Source organism: Giraffa tippelskirchi, chromosome 4, assembly GCF_054371585.1.
Source record: "Giraffa tippelskirchi isolate mGirTip1 chromosome 4, T2T-mGirTip1v1.2.pri, whole genome shotgun sequence".
Taxonomy (NCBI): Eukaryota; Metazoa; Chordata; class Mammalia; order Artiodactyla; family Giraffidae; genus Giraffa; species Giraffa tippelskirchi.
The window spans coordinates 85877231-85895105 of record NC_137278.1 but is presented as its reverse complement, the minus strand read 5'-3'; the positions used below and the strand labels follow the sequence as shown (position 1 = coordinate 85895105).

The 17875-nt window shown below is 38.2% G+C and overlaps 1 protein-coding gene across 37 annotated transcripts in view; it reads left to right on the top strand.

Moving 5' to 3' along the window:
- LTBP1 (latent transforming growth factor beta binding protein 1) overlaps nucleotides 1-17875 on the top strand; it is a 453402-nt gene that overhangs the window by 256572 nt on the left and 178955 nt on the right. The gene's annotated exons all lie outside the window — the stretch shown is intronic.

Genomic DNA, 17875 nt, shown 5'->3' with positions numbered 1-17875 from the left:
AAAGAGTACCCAAGATCACATAGATAATGAGGAGGCCCAGCCAGGATTAAATTCCCAAGGCATCTCTGTTTCTGTGTGTGGCATGGCCTCTTTTACCAATTTTGTATGTATCTGTAAAGTATTACTAATGTAAATATGATATACTATCTGTTTTGAGAACTAATAGAAGTCAAATAAATTAATATTTATTTGATTTAATAAGAAAGGATGGTTATCTAATATATTCCTTCTACTGGCTAGTTCAAGGTTCTAACAGTTCATGTTCATAAAAATGCCACTATAGTAGTGGCAGTGAAAATTTGCAAGTAATCATTTGTCATCTCATTTAGCAAAATAAAGTGGAGAATCCTTTAAGTAATTCCCTGAGGATTTTAGTCTTTTCCTTTTCTGGTTTGGTTGGTATGGAGTGACCTTTAACAAGTTTTTTTCATACTGAGCATGAAATGGTTCAAATGGTTCCACCTCAGTCACACTGATGTTCAGTAATGCCAAATCCTGGCTTATGTTTGTCTTAGGAGAATATTTGCAAAACAGTGTTGTACTTTTTGGCATGAATTCTGGAGTGAAATATCACAGAAAATTCTATTTCATGGTGCCTCAAGAAGGCACTGCAAAATTACACTACAGAGTACATTGACTCATAACATCATATGATTTCATTCATCATAATCTATTACATTACTTCTGAGTGAAGGGCTTAGTTTCATTCCCTTTGTGATATTATTGGCCGCTAAACTTAGGTAGAACTTTCTCACATTACATATGTACACTTGGATTTTCCTAGAGCCTTGAAGCTCTTTATTTTGAAGTTTTTCAAAAGAAGCCCGTTAACCATCTAATTACTTGTGCATTCCACATTGTTCTTAGAGTTTAATGTCTTCTCAGTTTACAAAGCACATTTAAAATGAAAGTGATTAATAACTAGAATTGCATTATTTCCTTCACCTAAGTGAATTAATGTCTGAAACAACTTTTCATACAGTGTACTCTGTAACAAAGAGCCAACTGTGCACAAGTTAATTTGAGGAGCTTTCAAATAATTGCCCTAGAAGTTGGGTTTTCCCCTCCTTTCTAGTGGAGCTGCAATTATGTTTTCAAAGGAATGATTTATTGCATATACACACATGGAGCTCTAAAACCTGCCCTCACTACCCTCAACATTTATGGAATTGTTATAATTTGCTTCATTTATAAAAACAAACAATTCAATTAAATTTCCTGGTGGATATCTAGAGCAGCATTTGTCATTTCATTATTATGCTGAAGGTTTGATGTAGAATTAGAATTAAATGAAGAAATACCTCATGGCAGTGATCATAGGAACTCCTGTTTCATGGTCTTCCCTGGTGGCTCAGATGGTAAAGGATCTGCCTGCAATACAGGAGACCCAGGTTCAATCCCTGGGTCGGGAAGATCCCCTGGAGAAGGGAATGGCTACCCGCTCCAGTATTCTTGCCTGGAGAATTCCACGAACAGAGGAGCCTGATGGGCTCTAGTCCATGGGGTCACAAAGAGTTGGACATGACTGAACACTTGACCATCACTTTGCCATGAAATAAATGTGTTCTTAAAAATTAGGTGTAAATCTCACTTCTAGAATTGGGTTCTGAAATTACTTGGGGACCAGTCTACTCAATGAAATCTTTTATTTAAAGCAAGTATCTCTTTTAATATGCTAAAATCACTTGCCTGTTTCATTAGTTTATAGTTCTAAAATCAACCTACTGTTTTCTACATTTTTAGCATGTGCTGAGGTGCTATGGGCAATGCCAAAATACATAGCTAGACAATGTCTGTACTTTTAGAATCCAGTGTATGTGTATTTCTTTTTCATGAATCTTGAAATCTTTAAAAAAATATCCCATAGCCCACAAACACGAGTTGGCGGGGCACTCCTGAACTCTACAGACTGAGGATATGTGATGAATGATGAATAAGACATCAGTCTTGCCCTTTGGATTTAGTGTAATTAAATCAGTTTGAATCAGCAGGATGTAATTTGCTTTGTTCAGTCGTCCAACTAGCTGAATTTCAGCTCACTCCAGATGAGCCCACTAAAGCAAATATAAAAGAGCTGTCCACATAACTTTCTTTTGGCTTGATTTTATTACATTGGTTGTTCTGCTCTAATAAAATAAAATTACAAAACAGATACACTAAGACACAATAATACTCTACTAAAACTTTCACTGCAGGACTTCTTTTTGCTAGAAAGTGCCCCGAGGTGTATCTGAAACTGAATTGTATTCGGACCATAGAAAAAATAATGCACTTTCCCGCCGCCCCCCGCCAGGGGCATACCTCTGTCATTAAATGAAACTGACCAATCTTGATTAATAATCCATATAAGGAAGGTGTACATAGAACTTCTTGGTTATAAAGAGGTTGTCTGGGCTGTAGCTTACATTTCAGGCCTCTTAAGTGAACATAAAAAATTTACTGTGACTGCACTATGGTGAATATGTAGAGGAAGACTGGTCTTTGAGTGCTTTGAGGAGGCTAGAAAGTACCGGCAAGACCCTAAAGTAAACTGACTTGGCTGGAGAAAAGAATTGGCCTGTGGTATAGTGTTGGGTTAAAACAGACAGGTAGGGTGAGATACAGTGATACTTAATTTTAAGGCTAGTTTCTTATTTTTCTTATTAATTGCATGCATCATTTGTAATATAATGGACTTGTGGTACATGCTGGGAAAACAGTTATTGGATTTACACTTCTTTTAATGTAGAGATGTCCAAAGGCCATTATGACAACAGCTTGCATATTTAAAAGAAAATGGATTTGTGATAACTTTCTTAGAAGAGAGATTATCATTTTAGAACTATTTTCAAAGGTATAGTTAATGGAAACAACTTTTTTCATATGGTTAATAGTTAAATGAGTTTACTGACATGGTATCAGTTTTTTCACTCAGCGTTGTTTCTTGTATCCTTGCTTTCTGTGTTCATGTTTTCTTTTGTGATCAAATTGTCAGATAAAATGTAGGATGCCCAGTTAAATTTGAATGCCAGGTAAACAGCAAATAATTTGGGACATACATTTTTAAAGTATTAGCCCAGCATATATATGCTGGGCATATACACCGAGGAAACCAGAATTGAAAGAGACGCGTGTACCCCAATGTTCATCGCAGCACTGTTTACAATAGCCAGGACATGGAAGCAACCTAGATGTCCATCAGCAGACGAATGGATAAGGAAGCTGTGGTACATATACACAATGGAATATTACTCAGCCATTAAAAAAATACATTTGAATCGGTTCTACTGAGATGGATGAAACTGGAGCCCATTATACAGAGTGAAGTAAGTCAGAAAGAAAAACAACAATACAGTATACTAATGCATATATATGGAATTTGAAAGATGGTAATGATAACCCTATATGCGAGACAGAATAAGAGACACAGATGCATAGAACAATTTTATGGACTCAGAGGGAGAAGGTGAGGGTGGGACGTTCTGGGAGAATAGCATTGAAACATGTATATATTATCATATGTGAAACAGAACACCATTCCATGTTCGATGCATGAGACAAGGGCTCAGGGCCGGGGCAATGGGATGACCCAGAGGGATGGGATGGGGAGGGAGGTGGGTGGGGGGTCCAGGAAGGGGAACACATGTAAACCCATGGCTGATTCATGTCAATGTATGGCAAAAACTATTACAATATTGTAAAGTAATTAGCCCCCAACTAAAATAAATAAATTTATAAAAAAAAAAATAAAGTATTAGCTTATATGAAATTCAAGATTAACTGGGTATCCTATATTTTTATTTGCTAATTTATATTTTGAGATCACAGCCTTTAACAGTTCTTTAAGTGAGGATCACTAAGAAGTATATACTTTACATGTCTGAGAATATCTTTGTTTTGAACTCATTCTGTAATGAGAGTAATCAGGTATGCAATTTTAGGATAACAGTTATTTTCCAGCAGTACTTTTGATCTACAGAATACCACTGTATTTCTGACTTCTTTTTGATACTGTTTTCCTTAGTAGAGAATGGCTCTGTCTTTGGAGATGATCTCTTAATTCTGTATGTTCTGTAGTTTTACCATGATGTGTCTATATGTGGATTTATCTTGATTTTACTCAGTAGGCAGAGTGTGTTGTCCATCTGAAGACTCCAGTCTTTCATCATATTTGAAAAGTGATCAGATGTTATCTCTTCAGATATTGCTTCTCCCCCTTACTCTCCAGCTGTAACTCCTTTTAGACAAGTGTTGGAGACTCTGTTTTCAATGTCTCTCATAACACGTCTTTTGTCCTTTTATCCTCTTGTCTCTTTTGCTGCTTTATGCACGAATACCTTCGTTCTGTCTTCCAGGTTTCTAATTGCTGCTTTATTATGCCTGTCTCGATTCTACCCTATCTGTTACACTATTCATTATAAGATTATTTTTCATTTTTGAAATCTCATTGTTTGTCATAGCTAATCTGTTCTTGTTTCATTTTTAAAAATGTATTTATTCAACATTTTAAGCATGCTGAGAAGTTTAGCTGGATTTCAGCTGCTGAGGAAGGAGTGTTTTCATAGATACATTTAATTTGTTACCCTCAGTTGGTAATATCCTGGCTTCCCTTGCTGCTTTCTAGACAGTAGACCCAGAGTTTCAGTGGCTGCCCTGTATCATGTATTAATATTTCAGTAATTGTTATATATTTAGAAACAGGGGTGAGTGCCAAAGCATGAACTTACTGTGTTACTTTAAAAGAGAAAATTGTCCATATCAGGATTGAGGTTTTTTATTTTTTTATTTAAAGAAATCAATATCAGGATGTGGTTTCCAACATATATATAATAAATTGTTTTTCTTTGTGAGTTTAGAAAAGCTTTTCAGAAGACTTCAAATTATATAATTAACAGCTATCCTCAGTCCTTTTTATCTGTTGTAATTATGCAGCCCATCAACACAAGTTTATTCACCATCTGGCATTCATGCATTCCTTTGTTTTATGGATATTTAATGACAATTTAAGTGGGAGCACTCAGAGAAATATATTAATAACACTCAGTTCATACCCTTACAAACATCACTGTTCTCACAAATAATTAAAAGGCATCACGTCAGTCTATAACATCAAGGCAGCATGTAATAAGCACCGTAAGAAATGAACCAGATACTATGCAATGTCAGAGGAAATTTCTCATTGAGTTGGAAAATCAAAGATGGCATTTAAAGACATTTTCCTTTAAAAAAGTCACATTTTCTTATTTATAAAAATAATTTATACCTATTGTTTAATTTTTAGAACCTACAGAAATGTATAAAAGTAAAATTACCAAATAGATTTATTTTATTTTCTACCAATCATATATATACACATGTATATATATATACATGTATTTATATGAGATTGTATTTCATGCATAGTTGTGAGAACTGTTTTCATTTAAGAGATAATGAACTGATATTACCTGGTATTATTAACTAACCTTCTAAAATTATTTTAATGCTGACATAGAATCCCAGTTAATGGATATAGGATAATTCATTTAACCTTTCCCCTAACAATGGATTTTCAGATTAGTTTCTTTTTTTTCCTTTTACATATAATGTGTATTATATACGGCGTGCACTTAAACATAAACCTTTACATGAAGCTATGATTATGTGTCTAGAAGAAACGCGATTGGTCCCCAAGCTTTGATTCATCCTGTGTGCATTCGATTTCAGAGAAGACGTACGGTTTCCCTTCCCACTAAATGGAGAGAGCCCGCTGACTGTGTCCTTCCTCTCCTTCCTTATTTTCTTTCCTTTACAAATTTGAAGACACAAAAAGAGCAGTTAACTTGTATGTTTTTCTTCACATAGGCCCTGTACATTTTCATTTAGGTTTTCCCCAGATATTTTATATTGAACATGGCTGTGAGCAAGATTGTTATTTTTTAAAAAATATTAGGTGTCTTACTGGAACACATTCCTGTTGGTTTTAATAATTTCATCTGAGTTTTCTATGTAGGAAAATCATTTTACTTTGAAGTAATTGTGATGTGGGCAAGATATGGGATAGGGTCATTATTAGGGCTGGAAGGAATTAAGACACAAGCGTGGGAGAACATGCCTCAGGCTTGTGCCTGGTGAACCCCACCAGTGGGGATGGGTGAGACTTGTGAAGGTATTTGGGGGTGGAGGCAGGCTGAATTCAAAATTGGTTTGGTACAATGCCTCAGGCTAGTGAGTGTCAGCTTCTTTGAAGGTTTTATTTTAAATACATGGGAAGCTGATGTATTTTGTGAATTAACTTTTAAATTTTTTGATTCCCCCATTGATGTTTTTGGTTTCCTTCAAAGAGTTTGGATTGTGACCAAATTTTCATGGGTGTCTTCAGAAACATAAATGTTTCTGAAAAGTTAAATGTCTTCAGATTAGTACAGTTGCCCTTCATATCTGTGGGTTCTGCATGGAGGTATGGGGGGCTGACTGTCTTATGCCCTTTGATGTCAGGGACTTGGGCATCTGCAGATTTGGGGATCTGCATGAAGAGAAGGGGTCCTGCAGCCAATCCCCCAGAGATACTGGGGGACGACTGTGATGAGTGCTCGGGATTCTTTCTCCCCTTTCCCCACTTACCCGTCTTTCTCAATCTTCCTTCCCTCTCTCTCCCCTACTCCCTCTTTCAAGGCCCACTCAACTTGTTCTGGGTATTATTGCAGTGATGGTGTCAAGGAACAAAGTAGACAGTGAAGAACTGTAGACATAATTATGTTCTTGGTGACAGTAATCCTGAAACATCTAGTACCAAAAGTGTGCTAAGTTCACCAACACTCCAACCCAGCTTAACCTTTAAAAAAAAACAAAACACCTTTATATTGGAGTGTAGCTGATTAACAATGTTGTGATGGTTTGAGGTGGACAACAAAGCAACTCAGCCATACATATACATGTAACCATTCTCCCCCAAACTCCCCTCCCATCCAGGCTACCACATAACATTGAGCAGAGATCCCTGTGCTGTACGGGACATCCTTGTTGCCAGCTTAACCCTTAACCTAAGTTCTTCCTCTGGTAATCCCAGGTTCTCACCCAACTTTTCCCCAGACTTTCTCCAGAGGTGAACTAGCTGGGCCACCTGCTGCTCTAATTACTGTTGATTTTATTTATGTGATGCTTTTCTCCTTATGGTAACACTTGCATAAAAAAATTTGATAACTTTCTATTTACTGAAAGTGAAAGTGAAGTCACTCAGTTGTGTCCGACTCTTTGTGACCCTATGGACTGTAGCCCACCAGGCTCATAATAATCAATTTCCTTCTTGGTTATTATTGCCTACACATCTTTTTCTCTATTTGTGTATTTTGCTAGTGATTATTGAATGCCTGTTTAGTGGAGTTGTTGGATTGGGTGCTTCAGCTATGTCACCATTCTCACAGTAACCCAGTGAGATAGTGCTATTTTTCTTTAAACTCAGTGAATCTGAGCCCTGAGTCTCAAAGAAATTAGTAATGGAAGATGACATACCTGGAGAGTGCTAGGATCTACCTCAGATGCCTGGGCTCCCCACTTTGGGCTACTAACATTTACATAGTAGTTTGTAGTACTTCTTAACATGGTTTCTATGTTATTAATTCCTGACAACAACTGCATCTGCTTGTTACAGTTAGAAAATCACGGCTTAAAGCCTTGATCAATAGACAGCAGTGCTGGGAGGGATATTCAATGCTGTCTGATTCTTTTAGTCTTTAGGTTGTACTAGCCTGTTACATGCTTTCAGTAGTTTGGTTTAGAAATCAGAGTTCTCCACACTTCATTGTTTATTTTTATAGCAAATTTTCTGGTTTTAAATGTGTCTGCTTTGTAGGTAAAGTGTTTTTCTCTTACTATTAGCACTGTACCTTAGTTTTATCCTGAAGTCCTTAACTAGCAGAATGTTGATGATCTAGAGGCTATTTGTTTAAGCTCACATTCCTCTTGAGCACTCCTCCTGAGTCTCTCCCCTTCCCCTGCAAGTTAACAGTTACTTTGCTAAAACAATCATGTGTTTCTCATGCTGCTGGAGACAGCTGGACAGTTCTGCTGACCCAGGCAGGCTGTGGATGATCTCAGCTAGGCTCCATCTAGGGCCTGTCATCAGCTGATGGCTGCCTTATGCTGGATGGTCCAAGATGGCTTCAGTTGGGATGGCTCAGCTTTCTTCTTATCTAAAACTTTTCAGGCCTAGATTTGGGATTGACACAGTGCCACTTCACGTTGTAACACATTGATGGTTTATATCTTGCTTGAGAAAAAGGAAATGAAGATCTTTATTTGTATTACTGGGAGATTGTGTGTGCGTGCTCAGTCGCTTCAGTTGTGTCTGACTCTGTGCGACCCTATGGACTATAGCCCGTCAGGCTCCTCTGTCCATGGGACTTTCCAGGCAAGAATACTGGAATCAATTGCCATGCCCTCCTCCAGGGGATTCCCAACCCAGGGATCAAACCCAAGTCTCTTATATCTACCTGCTTTGGCAGGCAGGTTCTTTACCACTAGTGCCACCTAGGAGGTCATTTTATGTTTAAACTTAAGAGGCCATGTTGTTGGTGAAAAAAGTCTGATATTAGAAATTATGTAGTTTATTATATATTTAATTTTTGTTAGTAGTATAACCAATGTATAGAACAGTGAAAATTCCAGTGAGTGAATATCACAAAATGAACATAACTGTACTTACCACTCAAATCAAGAAATAGAAGATCCCTTGCACCCTAAAATCCTCTCTCTGTCTCTTCTCAATTTTTACCCTATCCCCCTTTTTCAGAAGTGATCACTGTGCCAACTCTTTTAAGCATAGATGTGTTATCTTTTTTTATGAATTTTCAAATTATCCAGTATGTTTCGTGACTTCTTTCACTTAATAGTGAAAGTCACCGATACTACTTTTTCTTAATATTCAGAATGCTGACTAGTGAAGTGATAATATCCATCGATGTTTTCATGTAAAAGCTTTTCAGTGCCTTTTCCCTTCATTCTTCTGTGATTTTGCAGTTTATGCAACATTCGCTACAGTTAGTGTTTTCTCTGTAGTTCCCTTTAGTTTTATTATCATAAGGGAATTGATTGTTGTGATGTTTCTTTCTTTCCTGGAGGAAATAAGCAATATATATAGGAGAGTAGTGTGGGTGAAAAAAATGAAACTTAGGATCCATTGTTGTTGCTATGTATTTGGGAAATTATAGTAGAAAATAATAGGTATGAACTAAGACTGGAGTCAACCAGACTTGATAATTAAATTATTCAAAGTACTTAAAATGTTTAAAATTCTTTTAACTTACCTATCATATTCATCACAGAGCTGTGCTGTATTTAGTGATTTAATGCCAGAAATTGTGGGGGTACTTAATGTGATGCTGAATCATGTTTTGCAGTAGTGATGACCAACGCAGTTGATATGTTTTACTGATTTGAAGGTGTTATTTTACTTGTCCTAGACATTCTCTTGGAACTCCTGCTGCTCTTTGTAGTCTAAATAGGTACAGTATTTTGGGTAAGAATTTAAACAGTTTTGATCCAGACCTGAGTATTATGTTAGCATTTAAAATCAATTTGGGACCCATTCCCATCCATTGTAGAATCATTTTCTAGTGTGTCTTCTTACTATGCCTCTATCACTGGGATAGGATTCAAAAAGGAAATGTCTGTTTATTTTATTCACTTTTCTTCAGGAAAGACAGTGGTGAAGTGAGTCATTAGCACATTGTATTTTCCAATAGCTCTCTTTGACCTTAATCTCTGGAGCTATAAACTCAATGGGAAAATGCCTGTTGAATCATGAGTGATGAGGAAAGCCCATGATAAATATGTTACTATGAATGTTTTCGAGGAGAGATTAATGTAGTGTCTATAGATTATAGTCAGAAATCCAAGACCAGCAGAGATACGCATCTTCATGTGTAGCACACATGTATTGAGAAATAAACACAGACTCTTTTCTGGGCTCTAATAGTTCTTTTTATCATGTTACCCTGCAGACAGAAGGATTGGGCGGCAGGGAATTGTTCCACAGTAGTTTGCTTCCTTTGGATGAGTCCAGTGACTGAATCCATCCCATGATAGATGATTTCAGTTTTTCAAATTTAATTAATTAATTTTTAGCTGTGCTGGGTCTTCGTTGCTGTGTGGGCTTTTCTCTATTGTGGCAAGCAGGAGCTTCTCTGTAGTTGCGGTACATGAACTTCTCATTGCGGTAGATTCTCTTGTTGTGGGGTACAGGCTCTAGGGTTTGTGGGTTTCAGTAGTTTTGGTTCATGAACTCTAGAGGACAGGTTCAATAGCTGTGATGCATGGGTTTAGTTGCTCCACTGCATGTGGGATCTTCCTGGATCAGGAATTGAACCCGTGTCTCCTGCACTGGTGGGTGGGTTCTTTACCACTGAGCCACTAGGGGAGCCTGATGATTGTTTTATAAACAGCTGCATCAGGGCCCAGGTTGAAACAAATACAGCCACAAGGAGACCCATGTAATGGTTTGTGGGGCTGACCCAAGAGAGCAGCATTTCTCACAATGTGCTCCACAGACCACCAGTTCAGCTGGATGCTAGTAGATGGTGTGTGAAAAAAGAGCCCACAGCCACATGTGTGGAGAACACCAGGTTAAACAGAGAAAGCCAAGAGTCCTCTCCAGAGAACGTCTCAAGGTCTTTAATGTGCTAATTATACAGAATATGTCACATTTCTCAATCATATTCCACCACAAAACCCTTCTTTGGGCAGAAGTCTCACAGAGCTTGTGTTTTATATAAAATACCTTGGGTAAAATTGCTCTAGAATGTTGATCTTCAAACATTTTTTTGTTGCCTTGTCTCCTAAATTTTGAAAAATTTAGATGTTCACACATTTTTAACTTAACATCTACATTTTTTAAATCAAAAATTAAATGGGCATTTTTGACATTGATGTTTGATACCGACTTTAAACATTTTCATCAAAACTTTGGAGCAGCGCAGTTGGCTTACTTAGTTTATAAATAATGTCTGTCATCTAACATGATTGGCAAAACCAGACCTTCTTATGAAAGAGATCAGGCTTATCCCTTGTCCTGGGACTTTCCTTCAGGAGAGAGATTTGTGAAGTGTTCATTTGTTTGATGTCTGATCATTTCACATTGTAGGACAGTGTATCTAGAGAGATTCCGGATGAGTAAGTAAGAAGTGTGCCTTGGAGGGAAAGTAGACACTGAGGAAAGGAGAGAGAGGAAAGGAGATTGGCATATGTGATTTTAGAGCACTTCTAGACCAGGAAATGGCAACCTACTCCAGTATTCTTGCCTGGAAAATTCTGTAGACAGAGGAGCCTGGCAGGGTACAGTCCATGGGGGTGGCAGAGAGACATGACTGAGTGGCTGAGCATGGAGCAGGAAACGTGTGCAGGCTTGAGATCTAGAAACTGATTCCTTAAATAGAAGTATTCAAGCACATGTGTCCCCTGTCACTTGCCTTCAGGGGTATGTGTACCTGGTGTGAAGCTGCTTCTGGGAAGGAAGAGGGGCAAGGAAGGATTAAAAATTACATATGTCCTCTTAAGAGAGTGAACTCCTCCTTTCTCTAAACTAAGTGATCCCTCTTGAATAGCCAGATGGTCTGTCTGGCTAAGAAAAGTATTTATCACAAGAGGTGTTTTTTTTTTTTTTTTTCCTTTCTGCTTTCAACTGGAAGTCAGATTGCTAAATTGTGATGGAATTTCTGTCCATCAGCAAAAATTGAGTAGACACAGCAGAATCTCCACGGTGCTTCATATTTTCACCCAGTGCAAAGATCTGCACGTACTGTTCTCACCTTGTGCCTAATTCCTGTTGGTTACTGGACATGCCTCATTTCCTGTATAAACGTGCGTCACTAAAAAGGCAGTAAATTAGTACTCGGTTAAACATATATACTTTCCTGTAGGAGCATGGATACATAAAAATGTGTTTATTTCCCACAGGGTACTTATACTAGTCATGATATATATTCTGCAGTAAATATCATACTTTATTTGTTCCTTGGCATTTTTAACTCTGGCAACTGGCAGATTGTTGTGAAGTCAGGATATTTAAACTGGAAGCAACCTTGGGGATTATCTGTTGTGAGAGAGGAAAGTGAGCTCAAGAGAAAATAAATGAATTGCTCTAGGTGACATAGTTTAAGATCCTAGTTACTAGACTAGGTCATACTGAGATATTTCTCCTGTTAGATTTCCCCATTCTCCTTTAACCCTTTTTTAAAAAAATAAGAGCTTGGACCGATCTCTTTAAGCTGGAAATAACTGTTATGTTGCTCTTGGTCCAAAATGGTTCCAAAGTTCCATTGAAAGAAGGTGTGCTATACAGATACAAAAGATGATGATGACACCTTGCTTCATTGTACTGGTTATTGTATCATTCTCGGGTGCTGAAGTGCTGAGGCTGTGTTGTATTTGGTTGTTTAAACAGTCTCTTGTTATGCATACCTCCCGATATGCAGTGCTGCCAATGTTCAACCCTTTCAGATTTATAAGAAGAGCAGTTTTGTATTAGTGAACTTGATAAATGGCCAGAGGTTCATGGTAGGCTGTACTGGGCAGAGAATGCTATAAATGTCCTAAGTGAATGGAGAAGTATGTAAATCATACGAGATGTACACCCTCCCTTGGTTTTGCCCTCTCTAAAGGTGCACACTGGGCTGGATGAGTTTCTCCCTTCCTTTTTGCATCTGTAAGTGTCTAGATTGCCCATCACTATGGCTCAGATGGAGATAATGGGGATGGGTGATGGCTCCGAGTGCCAGCTCCTTCAGCCATTCATTTTGACCTTCATTCTTGAACTCAGTAAGCTGTGTTTTTTTGCAAGTGGTTACACCATTCTTTCAAAGAATAGAATTCCACAGTTGTCCAGAGAAATTTGGTGGTCCACAGAGGAAAAACAATGACCAAATTCATTTGTTTACCATTGTTTTGTTTTTTTAAACTAAGCACTACAGTACTTTCAATTTAATCAGAACACATTAAAGGAAATTGGCTGTTCCTATAGAATATGACACTTCTGAAGTAGTTACATTTGTCAAATGTAAAGTAATTTATAGACGTTATAATCAAGTTAGAAGTTTTTATTTGATTTTAAATAAGAAAATAGCCCAAGGAATTGTAGTCTAAATAGAATTATAATTCATAATGGGTCAGTTACATTCCATATAATTGTTAAACTTTGACCTGGTAATGCCTTCTCTCAGCATAATCCTTAAACCACTCACATCCAGATAGTTCACTTTCAGTTTTGTTCTTAATGCTTTTAACTGGGAGGCCTGGTATGCTGCTGTCCATGGGGTTGCAAAGAGTTGGATACTATTGAGTGACTGAACTAAGAGCTTGAGTACCTCAGAAAGTCATTTAGATAATTGCTCATGTTTCGTGTTAATTCTGGAGTTCAAGATTAAAACCAATGAGGTAGAAGTCTTTTGTCCTTTTTTTTTTTTTTTCTTTTAAACACAAAGGGTATACATTATCTAGCTACCCACAATCCTCTCAGGAACAAAGCAAGGGATAGAAGAATAACATGGCAAAGATAAGAGAATTTCTATCCAATTTTTAGATGTGAAATTTGGCATATTAGGAATGAACAATATATGAATGGAGTACTTTTTAAACTTTTGTTTGTGACTTGGTGAAACCAGAATGTGATTTTTCACAGAAATAATGTCAGTGATGTTCAAATTTTCTTGACAAATACCATCTTAGAAGTTCAGTTTTTGAAGCAGATCTAAAGGAACTGTCTTGCTTAAAAGAAGGAGGCAGGATGCCCAGGCTCCTGGGACGGGTCTGCAGATCACAAGTAAATCTGATGAATTTACCTTAGAGCCCTAGTCAGACATGCTAGGACTCTGGTCTTGCAGATCACAAAGCACACAGCCCCATACTCAGCAATCTGGGGAACCTAGTCTGTTTTGCTTCTTGCTCAGGCTGGAGAAGCTCCTCAGAGATAGTAGGACACCATCCAGATGTAGACAGTATAGATGCTGAGTTGAGCGAATGAAACCCTCCGAGTCCTGTCATGGAACCACCACTTGCCTCCACCCCATCATTCCTCAGAGAGCCTCACTTCAAAATGGTCCTTTCTGTGCTTATAAGCTCTTATTTTCATCCCCTCTTTGTGTGTGTTTCAATGAAGGCATTATTGACAATTTTGGCAGAACAGTTGTTTGTCAAGGGAGATTAAGCACAGTTTGTTTAGCTACTTAGTGTCTACCCAGTGAGTGCTTCCCAGCCCTTGGAACAACCCAGAGTGTCCCATAGCCAAGCACATCCTCCTCTGAGAATCAACTGATTCTCCCTGAGCACTAAGAGGGAGGCTATCTTAACTGACCTACAACATTCCTATAGGTATTTACATTATAGAAGAGATTGTTTTTAGATCTAAATGGCTAATTAATATATGAAAAGGAAATGCAGATCTAAGCCACAGTGAGATAACACTACACACTCTCTCGATGACTAAAATGAAAAACCGACAGTAACTTGAGGATGTGGAGCGGTTAGTACTGGAAATGGAACTTGACATAATTGCTTTGGGCAACTGTTTGACAGTATTTACTAAAGTAAACATGAGCCTTGTTTAGTGACTCAGAAATTTTACTCCTAGATGTGTTCCCAAGAGAAATGAGTACCTGGGCATATCAAAAGAGATATGTGTGTGTGTGTGTGTGTGTGTGTGTGTGTGTGTGTGTGTGTGTGTGTGTGTGTGTGTGTTCACAGGTGCATGGTTGGAAATAACCCTCCAAATGTCTGTCAACAGTAGAATGGTAAATTAACTTTGTGCTCAGATAATAAAATATAACAGCAGTTAAAAATGAACTGCATACAGCAACATTGATGAATCTCATAAGCATAATAACTAAAAGTCAGACAAAAGAATATATAATAATATTTCCTCTGTATGAAGTTTAAGAACAGGCAAGACTAATACATAATGATGGAAATCAGAATAGTAGTTACCTGTGGGGGCAAAGGGAAGGGCCGTGAAGGAGCCTTCTGCGGCAGTGAAATGTGCTAAGTAATGATGTTGATGGTGGTTACACAGTATTTGCACACACACATATACACATACATACACAGTTGTATAAATACATGTACGCAGATGCAAAGAACTCATGTACCTGTATACTTAAGATTGATATACTTAGCTTTATATAACTTTAGAAAGAAAAAATCTTGGAAATTTAATTTCATTTATGGTATTTTAGAAAATATGATAAAAATAAATTGAAGCAACTTAGGGAAACAGGAGTTTTTCTGGAAGCTATTAGCATGTGTCCATGTTTCTGAGTTTCTGGAGCTAAAATTAGGGGAAGTGGTGTTGGTAGTGCTGGTGGCAGAAGCTGATTAGAATAGAGATGGTAAGAAAAGGAAAAGTTTTACATGATTCCTCTTCTTCATTCTATTTCTTCCTGTCTGTAGCCATAGTGATTTTGATTATGTCCTAACTTGTGTCCTCCATTCCCATTGCATCATGGTCGAGGTGGTGGGCAATGTTGAGAGTCAAAAAGAGGACGTTGGAAGAGGGTACAAGACAGTGGTTGTGTATCAGGTATCTATGTCTTGGCGGGGGTGGGGGTGGGGGGGTGGCTCGGGAAATACTACTTGAACCTTCAGGAAGGTTAGCCAGCAGGGAGGCTGTGATGGGACTGTCATAGAAACTTCCAGGTAAGGGGAGATTCTGGGTCCTAAGAGGTAAACACGGATGGTGTAATGGTGCAACCAATGATTAGGAGTCAAGTCCACTTGGAGAAAGAGGAAGGCTGATGATCACACCATGTGTGATCCTCATGGGAACATAAGGGGAAAACAGAGATTTTTGTCCACCTTTTTTGACCCAATCAACTGGTTACCCAAGTTTGCGGTTTAAGTGGGGATGTACGATGAGGGCTTTGCTTGTACCATGTACACCTCAACTTGACTTGGCACTCTTCCTGCTTCTTTATGGTGCTTCTCTTAAGGAGAATGAGTTATAGGGGAATGTTTTCAATTACATGTTGTGCATAAATGTACTTTATAGTAAAACACAGACTCTGATCAAGAATAAGATGGACAGGTGCTAGAACATATGCTGGGCCAGGTGTCATCTAGCTGTACCAGCTTCCAGCTGGATGCAAACCTGGAATACTGTAGAATTTATACAACAAGTATGGGTTGTCACTTGAATGTCGTTGAAAATGTCATATTGTCACTGAAGTTAAAAATTGCATATGTTGGGTAAAATACGTCCATGTACATGTCTTGGGCTACTTTGAATATTAAATATAAGCAAATAATGATTTATTTCAGGTTGTATCTGCCTAGTATGTGATGATTCTACTAGTAATCGTTTATTACCATGGTGTCCAGTTTTAACGTAGAAAATTAGCATTTTAAGATCCTTAGTAGAAGTTTTATTAGAATTAATGATTGTAAGAAAGAATAATTTGAGACACCAAGAGTCAAGTCTGTTAAGCTTCATAAGTCACACTGATAAAATAGATGACTTCTAATTTTTAAAAAATTTTTAACTTGTCACATTCTGTGTATTTTTAATTATCTTTGCAAATGACTCCATAATCTTTTTTTTTTTTTTTTTTAAAGCTGCCGCGTTTTTGTCTGTCCTCTTCTAAATCATTTTGACGTCCCCTTGGGTCACTGTCTTAGTCCATTTGGGCTGCTATAATAAAATAGCACTGACTGGGTAGCTTAAAAACAGCAGGTATTTGTTGCTCACAGTTCTGGAGGCAGGGAAGTCCAAGATCAAGGCACCAGCATGTTGCCTTCTGGTGAGGGTCCTCTTTGAATTATAGGTGTCTGTGCTGTATCCTCAAAATGGTGGGAGGGACTGGGGCTCTCCCTGAAGTCCCTTTCATAAGGCAATGATCTCACTCATGAGGGTTTCTCCCTCATGACTTAAGCACACCACAAAGGCCTCACCTACTAATACTGTTTCCTTTTTAAAAAAATATATTTATCTTTTAAAAATAATTTTATATATTTTTGGCTGTGCTGGGTCTTTGTTGCTATGCCAGTTTTTCTCTAGTTGTGGCAAGTGGGGCTACTCTCTAGTTGTGTGCGGGCTTCTCATTGCAGTGACTTCTCTTGTTGCAGCTCCCGGGCTCTAGAGCATGGGCTCAGTAGTTGTGGTGCATGGGCTTAGTTTCTCTGCAGTATGTGGGATCTTCCTGGACCAGGGATTGAACCCGTATCTCCTGCATTGGCAGGCGGATTCTTTATTGCTGAGCCACCAGGGAAGCCCTAACACTGTCACCTTTGGGGAGGGTAGGGATTTCAACAGATTTGGTAGGGTGGGGCACAAAACATTGAGACCATAGCAGTCACCCTATGTAGATGATCTTAAGTCTCTATTTCCAGCCGTAACTCTTTTCACTTTATTCCTGAATCTGCTGCTGCAGCTGGATAATTATACTTGAGTATCTCAGTGTGACCTTGTAGTGTCAAACTTATCTCTTCATCTGCCTCTTTCCTTCACAGAACTTTGCACAAAACCAACCATGTCTTTTCCTCTTTGCTCAGATGAGAAGCCTTGCAGGCATCTTTGACCCTCTTCCTGTCCAGTGCTGTGTTGGCTAGTCAAATACCGAAGGCCGTGCCTTGTCAGTTTTTCCTTCCAAAAGTACAAAAAATACTTCATTCCTTCTCTTCCTGATTATTCTCACTGTCACCAACCTGGCTTGTCACCAGTCCCATGCTTGCATTATTCCTTCAGCGATCAAACTTTAAATCTCATCTCACCAAGCCATGTGCTGGCCAGATGCATTCCCTACAGCCTGCCATTGATTACATCTTCCTCCTGCTCACAAACCTTTAGTATATTTCTCTGTTTTCAGTAAAATTGAATCCAAACCTAGCCTGGCTTTAACCAGCTCTTTTTCCAGCTATTCACCTTCCTAAAACTTCT